This window comes from Odocoileus virginianus, chromosome 18, assembly GCF_023699985.2.
Source record: "Odocoileus virginianus isolate 20LAN1187 ecotype Illinois chromosome 18, Ovbor_1.2, whole genome shotgun sequence".
Taxonomy (NCBI): domain Eukaryota; kingdom Metazoa; phylum Chordata; class Mammalia; order Artiodactyla; family Cervidae; genus Odocoileus; species Odocoileus virginianus.
In genome coordinates, this window is record NC_069691.1 from 19947922 (window position 1) to 19959001 (window position 11080).

The 11080-nt window shown below is 45.8% G+C and overlaps 1 pseudogene; it reads left to right on the top strand.

Moving 5' to 3' along the window:
* The first annotated feature begins 9995 nt into the window (after nt 1–9995).
* Nucleotides 9996–10582, top strand: LOC139039420 (peptidyl-prolyl cis-trans isomerase FKBP2 pseudogene; annotated as a pseudogene).
* The last annotated feature ends 498 nt before the right edge of the window (nt 10583–11080 follow it).

The following is an 11080-nucleotide window of genomic DNA, read 5'->3' on the forward strand; positions in this document are numbered from 1 at the left end:
AAACCTCTGCCTTTGGACAACTGTTCTGAGCTGAGCACTGAACAAAGTGCATTAAGTGAGCATGGCCTTCTGTTCTGGGTATAATCTGTGGGTCAGAAAACCAATTCCTACAGGTTCTTTCTCTCCCTGTCCCCTTGTCCTCTTAATTCTTTCCTCCCTGCACAGGACTGTTGGCAAGTAAAGTCCTGGGCATTAGAGGCACTTTTTAATGGAACAGAAAGAAACTTCCTCTGTAACAAGGGGCTTGTCATGCTGACCATGAATTTTGTCTCAGGACATGATCAGACCTCCACTTGTGTTATAAAAATAAGAGTAAAAGGGATTTCCCTGGTGGTACAGTGGTTAAGATTCCACACTTCAAATACAGGGGACATGGGTTTGAAACAGGTCAGGGAATTAAGATCTCACATACTACATGGTGTAACCAGAACATTAACAATTTTTTTTTAAGTTTAAAAAAAATAAGAGTAAGCATTGTGTGCATTCTTACAGGCACTATGGACTGCACTTTAGAATATATAACTCCATTTACCCCTTCATCCATCCCTAAGTAAAGTGTTATGTTCCTTTTTATACTCCGGAAGAAACAGGCTCAGAGAGGTTAAGTCATGAGGCCAAGTTCACACAAGCAGTAGATGGTGGGACTGAGCTTTGGCCCAGGTGTGTCTGATCCCTAAAGCTCTTGCTGAGAGTCTAAACCGTTGGTTCTCAGGCTGCATCAGCAGCAAGCAGAGGACTTGTTACACACAGCCTGCCAGGCACCCCCAGACTGCCTGATTCAAGAGGTCCAAGGAGGGGCCCAAGGATGTGCTCTCTACCAAGTACCAGGTGATGCTGATTGCTGCCGGGCCACAGACCACATAGGAGAACCGTAGTCTAAGTCACTCCACTCCGCCGCTTCCATGAGGTACTCTCAATATGAAAGCAGGGTGTATCTGGTGAAACTAGATCTAGCTTTCTTCAGTCCTAAGCATCCTTAACGGGCTTCCCAGGTGACTCAGTGGTAAAGAATCAGCCTGCCAGTGCAGGAGACGCAGGTTCAATCCTTGTCAGGAAGATCCCCTGGAGAAGGAAATGGCAACCCATTCTAGTATTCTTGCCTGGGAAATCCCATGGACAGACGAGCCTGGTGGGCTACAGTCTATGCGGATGTGACTTAGCAACTAAAACAACAACACATCCTTAACATCATTATAAATGGCCTGGTACCTAAAGGATGGACAGAAGTCCTACTATTGGAAGGCAGCTAAATAAAACAGGATGTCCAGGTAAATCTGAATTTCAGATAAACCACAAATAATTTTAGTAGAAGTACATTCCAAATAGTGCATGGTTTATATGCTTACTAAAAAATTATCTGTTATTTACCTGAAATTAAAATTTAACTGGGTATCCTGTAGCTTCATCTGCTAAATCCAGCAGCCCCATGCTATTGCTTTAGAGAGACAAAGGTTTCTCGTGTGGATGGAAAATACCCCTCAGGTCCTAAAACCCTACCCAAACATCAGGCCCCTCAGCCAAGAGGGACTTCTCGCCTCTCTTGCCAAATAAAAGGGGGAGGAATTTCAGATCGGGCTCCTTGCCAGAAACAATCATGAAAACAGGGTTACAGCGTGCAGGAGGTCTGGTGCACGGCTTACCAAACCAGCTGACACGCTCAGTGCAGCGGCCAGCCCTTCCCTGGGAGGGGTGTGCTGATGAAATGCATGTTCTGGGGCTGTTGAGGGCATGAGGGATAGGAAGGGCCAGTGTTCATCACCCCTCCCTCTGCTCAAAACCCAGAGGAAATGACCCTGACCCTTCCGAGCAGAACAGGCTCCATGAAAGATAGGGGTGGGAGTGGCGGAGGGAAGGGTGGGGAGGTCTTGGCGAGGAAGATGAACTTTTCCAGGTCCCTGGGAGGGAATCTGGTCAATGGCAGAGGCCCCCTCCTCCCAGTCTCACTGGCCCTATCTGCTTAGACAGCTGTGCTCTGCCTCCTGAGACAGCGGGACTGACCAAAGGGTGAAAAAACATAAAGAAGTAGCATTTCATGAGCCCAACCATGCACCAGGAACAGAATCAGTGTTATTTCACTTAATACTTGAACAGTCCTAAGGAAGCAGTTTTCCAGGTGGTCCCTTAAAAAGGCTCAGCCACACTGACCTTGACAATGAAACTGGATTCAAAATCTGACTCCGCCAAACACTATGAAGTTTAACAATATAAAATTGCTATTTTCTTAAAAAAAAAAAAAATTGGCAGTTTCATGTGGTGTAACCAAATAGCTGTGTGGTCACTTAATTTCTCTGAACCTCAGTTTTTGCAATGTTAAAATGGAGACAGTAGTAGTGTCTTCCTTAGGGTTGTAGGAGTGATGAAAGGACATAATGTCTTTAAAAACCTTAGCACCCTGTTTAGCACATATTAAGACCTAAATACATGTGGCTGCAATTATCATTATCTCTGCTATTTTGCTGGATATACAGAAAAATATGTAATAGAAAAATTGTACCAGTCCAAAGAAGGTTGTTAATCATCAGGGAGAGAATCCTGTGGGTGAAGTCAGAATCCTGTCGATAGCCATGTTGCCATCCAGACACAAGAATCCAGACCAGTCTGTCCAATAAAATCATCAGTGATGACGGAGACATTATGCACCAATACTGCATAATGGCCACAAGCCATGTGTGGCTACTGAGCCCTTGAAATGTGGCTAGTGTGACCCAGGGCCTAAATTTTTCATTTTATTTAGTTTAGTATAATTGACTAGTAAAATATTTGTTTCAGGTGTGCAACATAGTAGTTCAATATTTTCATAGATTCTACTTCATACAAAGTTATTATAAAATACTGATTATAAACTGATTATATTCCCTGATTACAACCCTGTAACTTATTTCTTTTATACCTAATAATTTGTACCCTAATCCCCTTCAGTTATTTTGCCCTCCCCCTCCCCCTGCCCCACTGGTAGCACTAGCTTGTTCTCTGTATCTGAGTCTGCTTTTGTTTTCTATTTTTTAAATTCTACAAGTAAGTGAAAATATATAGTATTTTTCTTTCACTGACATTTCACTAAGCATAATACCTTCCAGTTCCATCCATTGTCACAAATGACAACATTTCATTCTTTTTTATGGTTGAGTAATATTCCACTGTGTATATATCCCACAATGAGGTATCACCTCATACCTGTCAGCATGACTATTGTCAAAAAGGCAAGAAATAACAAGTGCTGGCAAGAATTAGGAGAAAAGGGAACCCTCGAACACTGTATGGAGTTTCCTCAAAAAATTAAAAATAGAACTACCATACTATCCAGCAATTCCACACCTAGGTATTTAACCAAAGAAAACAAAAACACTAATTCAAAAAGACATAAATACCCCAGTGTTCATAGGATCATTATTTACAGTAACTAAGATATGAAAGCAACCTAAGTGTCCATCAGCAGATGAGTGGGTAATTAATTTTATAAATAGTCACATATAGCTACAGGCTGCCATAGTTGGCAATGCAGTTAAAAGCCTTTCCTTTTTCACCCTCATGGAGGCATCTGCTCTGAGGTCAAGAGGACTGCTCGGCTTTTGGTGGGAGAGTGGTACCAAGAGAAGAAAATAGGACAACCCCCCTGTTCTGGCCCAGAAGCTTAGACAGGTTTCCAGGACAACACAGACAGAACTGGAAGCAGAGGTTGTCAGTCCAACTGGTGGGCTGGAATGGCCTCCTTTGTTAAAGAGAAGAGAAGATAAAATTCTCTAAAGCAGGCACAACAAGAACAAAAGAGCTCTAGGGCTTCCTACTGGCTCAGTGGTAAAGAATCCACCTGCCAATGCAGGAGACAAGGGTTCCATCCCTGATCCAGGAAGATCCCACAAACCGCAGAGTAACTAAGCCCCCCGTGCCACGGAGCACCGAAATCTGTGCCACAGCTCCTGAGCCTGTGCTCCAAGAGCCCGTGTGCCCCAACTACTCGGGCCCGTGTACCCGAGAGCCGGCGCTCCACAGCAGGAAAAGCCACCGCAGTGAGAATCCTGCGGCTGCAACTAGCCCGTGCAACAGCAAAGACGCAGCACAGTCAAAAATAAATACATAAATACATTTTTAAAAGAGCTCTAAAAGGACCATCAGCATCATTTAGTGACGCCCAACCTTCACCGTGAGGGCCTACAAGGTGATGGAGTTCTCCTGCTCTTGCTGACCCCCGAGCATCTCCTGACCACATGTCTGTAAATAAAATGAAAGTGAAGTCGCTAGTCATGTCCGACTCTTTGCGACCCCATGGACTGTAGCCCACCAGCCTCCTCCATCCATGGAATTTTCTAGGCAAGAGTACTGGCGTGGGTTGCCATTTCCTTCGCCAGGGGATCTTCCTGACCTGGGGATCGAACCCGGGTCTCCCACATTGCAGGCAGACGCTTTACCATCTGAGCCACCAGGGAATTCCTGTCTGTAAACAGAACTGTTAAATGAGGGAGGATATTAGAACAAGTTGGTTCCAATACTCCATCAGCCTATGCATACAAACCAAAACCTCTGCCAGTAAATGCTTCAAAGTTAAAAAAATAAAAATCTAAGCACAATCACAAATAGCCAGCTAGCATTTCCCAAACAAGGCTCAGGCCATACCCAGTCAAATAATGTCCTTGTTTTGTGTCTGTCTTTTCTCTTTAAGTCTTTTCTCCAGCTCCTGCTGGTGGAAAGTGAAAATGAAAGTCACTCAGTCTTGTGTGACTCTTTGTGACCCCATAGACATAGCCCGCCAGGCTCCTCTGTCCAGGGGATTCTCCAGGCAAGAATACTGGAGTGGGCTGCCATTCCCTTCTCCAGGGGATCTTCCCAACCCAGGGATTGCACCCAGGTCTCCTGCATTGCAGGTGGATTCTTTACCATCTGAGCCACCAGGGAAACCTTGTTGGGGGAAGACTCCTAATAATCACTTCTGGTTTGGCACTGCTTAGTTCAAGTTGATTTTTGCTCAAAAAAGCTTACAATTTACAGTATGCTTCACTGGATCTTTAAAAGAACCTTAATTAAAATCTCTTTGATTAAATCCTTTGAGTGTGTCATCTATTTTCCATTTGGATCCTAATCCACCTTGCCTATCTTAGGAAAAATATATTGCTCATATTCCCTAAATCACTGCTGAAAAGATGAGATGTTTATCTGAGGACTCGAATCTCCCCAACATATCACCCCAGACTGAGAAACAGAGCCCTTGGATTTAAAGACCAGGAGGCGTGTCCAGTTCACAGAAGTCCAGTGATGATTGGCTCCCTTAGCTGCCAATAAGTGATTCATCCTTCCTGTCAAAGGCCTCCAACTCGACTCTCCTTAGGAGCAATTTTCAATGACTCTGTTGAATTGCCTTCCTCTGTCCCATCCCACACATATAAATGGATTCTCATGACTTCATGATGGAACAGTGTGCATACAATAAGTTGCAATATTTGCAGCTAGGAACACACATTTTGGTGGCCTCTGAAGACATCAAGAAACCATCCTGAACAATCTACTACTTTCCCTCACACAAGTTTCATTAACCTTCCTTCATAAGTGATACAACTGAAACACAGAGAAGTTAAGAAATATGCCCAGAGATGGTAAACACCTGTTTTTCATGCTGCCACCCACCGCATGCCCACAGCAGACATTGTTAATCAATCTCACTTTAGTCTTTCCCATTGGAAAGCCTTCTTACTGCAGCTCTCCAGCAGCCAACACAAATCTGTCAGAGTTGACACTCAAGATGTGTTTGCCATCCTCACACGTGCTCAGACTTTAAACATTAGGAAGTGGGACTAGAAACCAGTCTCTGAGTCTTCTAGTGCACTATTCTTTTTTTAAGGATTTCTCTGTAAATCCAGAAAACCTGAGCAGACTGTGTTCATGCTATCCTTAATACCTATGATGCCTTTGTTAGGAAACATGCCTGAGCCTCCATTTCTACCTTACCATAATGAGATTATGATTAGCTCATACATGAATGCTAAGTCCTTGGCACACTCTATCATATACTAGGTACTCAGCTCATGGGAGCTCTTATCCATTCTTTATAAACAATGACATTAATATCCAGAGCATGCCCTTCTATGGTGTCACTGAGCTGTTAAATACTTTCATTCTCCTGGAATATATGCATGGTAGATTGTATTTCTCTACCACATTCAAGTTATGTGTGGCCAAGTGGCTTGCCTTGGCCACACACATGTGAGCAAGAGAGACATGTATTACTTCTGGACAGAAGTATTTAATTGCTGCATCTGTATTCCAGTCTTCCTTTCTTTCTGACTGGGTAATTATGGAAACAAATTTCGAGATGGAGTATCCATCAGCCCACAGCTCTGAGTGACAATGATCAGCAGAACTTGGGTTGACCCCCCTTGACATGGAGTGAGAAATATGCTTCTGTTGGGTAAAGCTATTGAGATTTTGTAGTTTCTTTCTGTAGCCATAACCTAATCCACCTAGATGAATACTCTTTTCTCTATCAAGATTCCAGGGAAGCTGAACTTCTCCATCTCACTACAGAGAAATGACTTCAAATAATCATGTGTCTTAAAGAGTCACATCCCCAAAGTGATTCTGCTACACAGCACTGCATATAATGCTACCTAAAAGGTATTAAATGGCCATTAAGTGCCAAACAGTGTTCTGGGCACTTCATGGGGACTAATGGGCACACTTAGCACAGTTCTGGCACAGAGTAAATGTGCTAATTCACGTTCATCTGCATCACTGCCCGCATTACCGTTATCACACGTCATCTCCAGTCCTGATCTCCTCTCGATAGAAGAGGAAACTAAGGCACAAAGCAGTTAAGTAACATGAACATGGCTTCAGAGGCAGAAAATAACACAGCAAAGATTTGCACTCGAGTTCACTGGAGACCGGTCCTTATTCTTCCCATGCCACTGCATACACATCTCGATGAAGCCCACCAAATTCTGCGTGGTGCACATTCCTGGTCACTGTCACTTCCCCCTGGTGGGGTGGGTGTCCCATCAAAACTATACTCCTTGGTTCTACCACTTGCAACAGTTGGAGGCTAATTCATTGAGAAGGCAGAGAAACTAGCATCCTTTAGTCCAACTTATCCAAGGAAATGAAAACCTGGCATTCAGGAACAGGGTTATGCTTTTCTACCAGCTTCAAGATTCACCATCAAGAAGGCTTTCTAATTTCTTCAACATCCCTAGGCTGTCATTTCTTTTTTCTAGAAGTAGCACAGATCCCAGGGCCAGTGGTAAGTTTGCCCAGCCCTGTCCATCTCCCAAGGACATCAGAGGCCAAACAGGGAGGGAGAGAGAATCTCAGTGTGGACAGACCCACCAACTACCCTCCACTCACTGCATCTTCCTTCAGGCCATTTATTTCATTAAAGAGCAGGGTGCTCAAGGGAATCTCCAGAAAGGGGGCAATTTCAGTCTTCCCACATACTAAAAATTAACATTCTTTCCAAAAAAATAATGTGCTCTGTTCTTTGAGAGAGCTAAGGAGAGGAGAAAAGGGGTCAAGGAGTGAGAGGTAAATGTGAGGCAGAGAGGGAAAGAAGAAAGAAAAATAGAACAATAAATCGAATAGGGAAGAGAGGGAGATTAAGAAGGGAAGAAAAAGAACAGAATAAAGCAGCAGTGAGACTGGCTTTGTGCCCTTGTGAGATCAGCAAATCCTCTGAATTTTCACCTTTGCTCAAAACTGTAGTTGGTACTATTTTGCCAATCACCCACATCTGGCTATTCCCTGGTGTCCCTTCCGTATGCTCCTCCCCATATCCAGAGAAAAGCTACTGACTCAGTAGCTTTCACAGCCTAATTCCTAACCAGAGCTCATTTTGAAAGAACATGGAGTTGGAGGAGGAACTTTGTAGTCTGACTGGACTGAGTTCAGAATGCAGCCCTTGGACATTTTTTTTCACTCAACAAATATTTATGGATAACCATCTGTGTGCCAAGCACTGTTCTAGACACTGGGTTACAGTGAACAAAACTCCCTGCCCTCATAAAACTTCCACCCCAGAGGAATAAATAAAAATGAAAATCTATATTATCCTAGTGTTAAGTACAATGGAGGCAAATAAACCATAAGAGAATAAGGAGTAGTAATATCAGGGGGAGGGTCCCTTTAAAGTCTCACTGTGAAGGATGCTACTGAAGCAGAGCTTCAGAAGAAGGTGAGGAGTTACCTAACCCTGTAGGTATCTGGGGAAAAGCAGTGCAAATGCTCTGGGGCAAGAGCACAGTTAGAGAAGGCATGAGGAATGAGCAAAAGGCAGACGGTTCCACGCAGTGTAGTCCTGGTACAGTGAAGGATTTCAGAAGTTCAGACATGAACTGGAAAAACAGAAAGTGATGAACAAAATGTGGGACAACTGAAACTGACTTTAGGGAAAGGCTGCAGTTCCCCTAATGACACATTCTAGGATAAGACCAGGGGAGTGAGTGTCTGAAGTAACGTAGCAGATACAACCATTAAAGATTAGGCAAAGGACCCGAGAGATAGGGCATTGGAAGTCTCATTGCTAAAACGCTTCTATTTTTTTTGGCCACAGCCCTCAGCATGTGGGATCTTAGTTCCCTGACTAGGGATTGAACCTGGCTCCCTTGCAGTGGAAGCTTAGAATCTTAACCAATGGACCACCAGGGAAATCCTGGAAGTCTCATCTACAGAAATATGAGGGTCACCAGGAATTAGAGAGGAGTGGTGTTGGAGAGGAACCAGGGCCTACAAGGAATTAGAGGGAGGGCCTGGAGATCAGTAGATGGTGGTGATTAGAAGGGGGAGAGGTCTAATGATGTGCAATTTACATTTAGTCCGGAGCAGTTAGGCAGAAGGGCGGCAGAGTGATCTGGAAGCAGCAATAAGGAGCAAGGAGAGCAGGCCCAGTAGGGGAGGGCTGTTGGGGAGAAAACCACTTGATAGAAGTGCAGGTGAATAGGATCTTTCAGGAGAGTCAAGTCACAGTGAGGTTCATTGTCCTCTCACTGGGCATCTAGTGTGCAGATGGGCCAAGGATGCTAAATGCCCTGCAAAGCGCAGAACAGTCCCATGAGATGACAATCCATCCCATCCAATGTGCCCCTGTGGCAAAACATGTAATATGATTACGGAGGCAAGAGCATTCAACATGCAAAGGAAAGGCTAAGAGTACAGAGGGAATTGTTGACACTAATTCCAGGGACCAGCATGGAAATACTGTAGCATTTGGAAAGGGGAGGAGATGAGATCAGAAAGGGGGTATCAGAATGAAAGTCAGGGGCTGAGTAATGCCCCAGCAGTCCTAGGCTTCCTATGCTGCTGCTGTTTAGTCGCTTTAGCCATGTCTGACTCTTTTGTGACCCCGTGGACTGTAGCCCACCAGGCTCCTCTGTCCATGGGGTTTTTCAAGGAAGAACACTAGAGTGTTCCTCCTCCAGGGGATCTGGGGTGACTGTCATAACCATGGCTGAAGGGGCAGGGAGATGGTCCTGCTGGTCTCGGGGCAGGTGCGACGATGAAGCCATGAGCAGAAGGGAGGGACATGCAGTCCTGGATCCACCCTGCATCCTCCTGATGCAAATGTGGAGTCTCACTAAGGGCTGTTCTAATCTGGAGCACCTAGAGCTTGGAATTGCCTCTTGGCCCTGAAGACTGGAGGAAGGGAGGCCCTACAAGGCATTCCAAATGCCTCTTGATTCCTGCCAAGCCTAAGCTTTGCGTCCTTGGGCAAGTTCCTTAACCTTGCTGAATCTGTTTTCTCATCCATAAAGTGGCCCCCAAACACCTATCTCACAGGGTTGTTGCAAGGCTTAAAATCAAAGCCAGGAAATGTCTAGCCCGGCGTGTGACAGGCACTCGCTGCTGTCAGGCCCGCAGCCGGTGGCTCAGGCTACACATGCCTGAGTCCAAATCCTGACTCTGTTGCTCACGGATTGTCTAACCTGGACCAGTTGCTGAACGTCTCCAAGCCTCAGTTTCCTGCACATGAGATTGGGAGAGAAATTCTGGAAGGAACATATGAAAGATGATACAGCATGATGCGCCTGCGCACAGACGGCGGCACGACTGGGTTGACTCCGGGGGCGCGGCGAGGAGAGAGATGAGGCTGAGCTGGGTCTTGACAGTACTGTCCATCTGCCTGAGCGCCCTGGTCATGGCCACAGGGGCCGAGGGCAAACGGAAGCTGCAGATTGGAGTCAAGAAAAGGGTAGACCACTGTCCCATCAAATCTCGGAAAGGGGACGTCCTGCACATGCACTATACGGGGAAGCTAGAAGATGGAACAGAGTTTGACAGCAGCCTGCCCCAGAACCAGCCCTTTGTCTTCTCCTTGGGCACAGGCCAGGTCATCAAGGGCTGGGACCAGGGGCTGCTAGGGATGTGTGAGGGAGAAAAGCGGAAGCTGGTGATTCCATCAGAGCTGGGGTATGGAGAGCGGGGAGCTCCCCCAAAGATTCCAGGTGGTGCAACCTTGGTGTTCAAGGTGGAGCTGCTCAAAATCGAGCGACGTTCAGAACTGTAGCCAAACTGGAGAGGGGCGGTGGAGAGGCCCTCATCAGGGACCAGACTGTTTAAAGAAAAAAAAAAAAACCTTAAAACCCAAAAAAAAAAAAAAAAGAAAGATGATACAGTGAACTGTGAAGTTTAGCCTTCCCTTTGTTGGAAAAGACTCCCAAGCATGACAAGATAATTTTCTTCTTCTAACAGTCTCTTGAGTGCATCAGCAGATCTCTGTGTTCAGAGCCCCTGGCCTCAGGGAGAAGCTGGAACTTCTTTTGGAAGTTTTCAGAGCTGCTACTGAGGGCTTCCCAAGCGGCGCTGGTGGTAAAGGAACCGCCTGCCAATGCAGAGGATGTAAGAGACATGGGTTCAATCCCTGGGTTGGGCCAGTCCCCTGGAGGAGGGCACGGCAACCCACTCCAGACTCTTGCCTGGACAATCCCACGGACAGAGGAGCCTGGGCGGGGGACTAGAGTCCATGGGGTCGCACACAGTTGGACAGGACGGGAGCGACTTAACACGCATGCACTCGGGCCTCTGTTTGGTAGGCCAGAGCACGTCAAGGAGGAGGGCAAGGTGAGCAGTCTAAATCCAGGGAATGAGAGGTGAATGTCCTGAG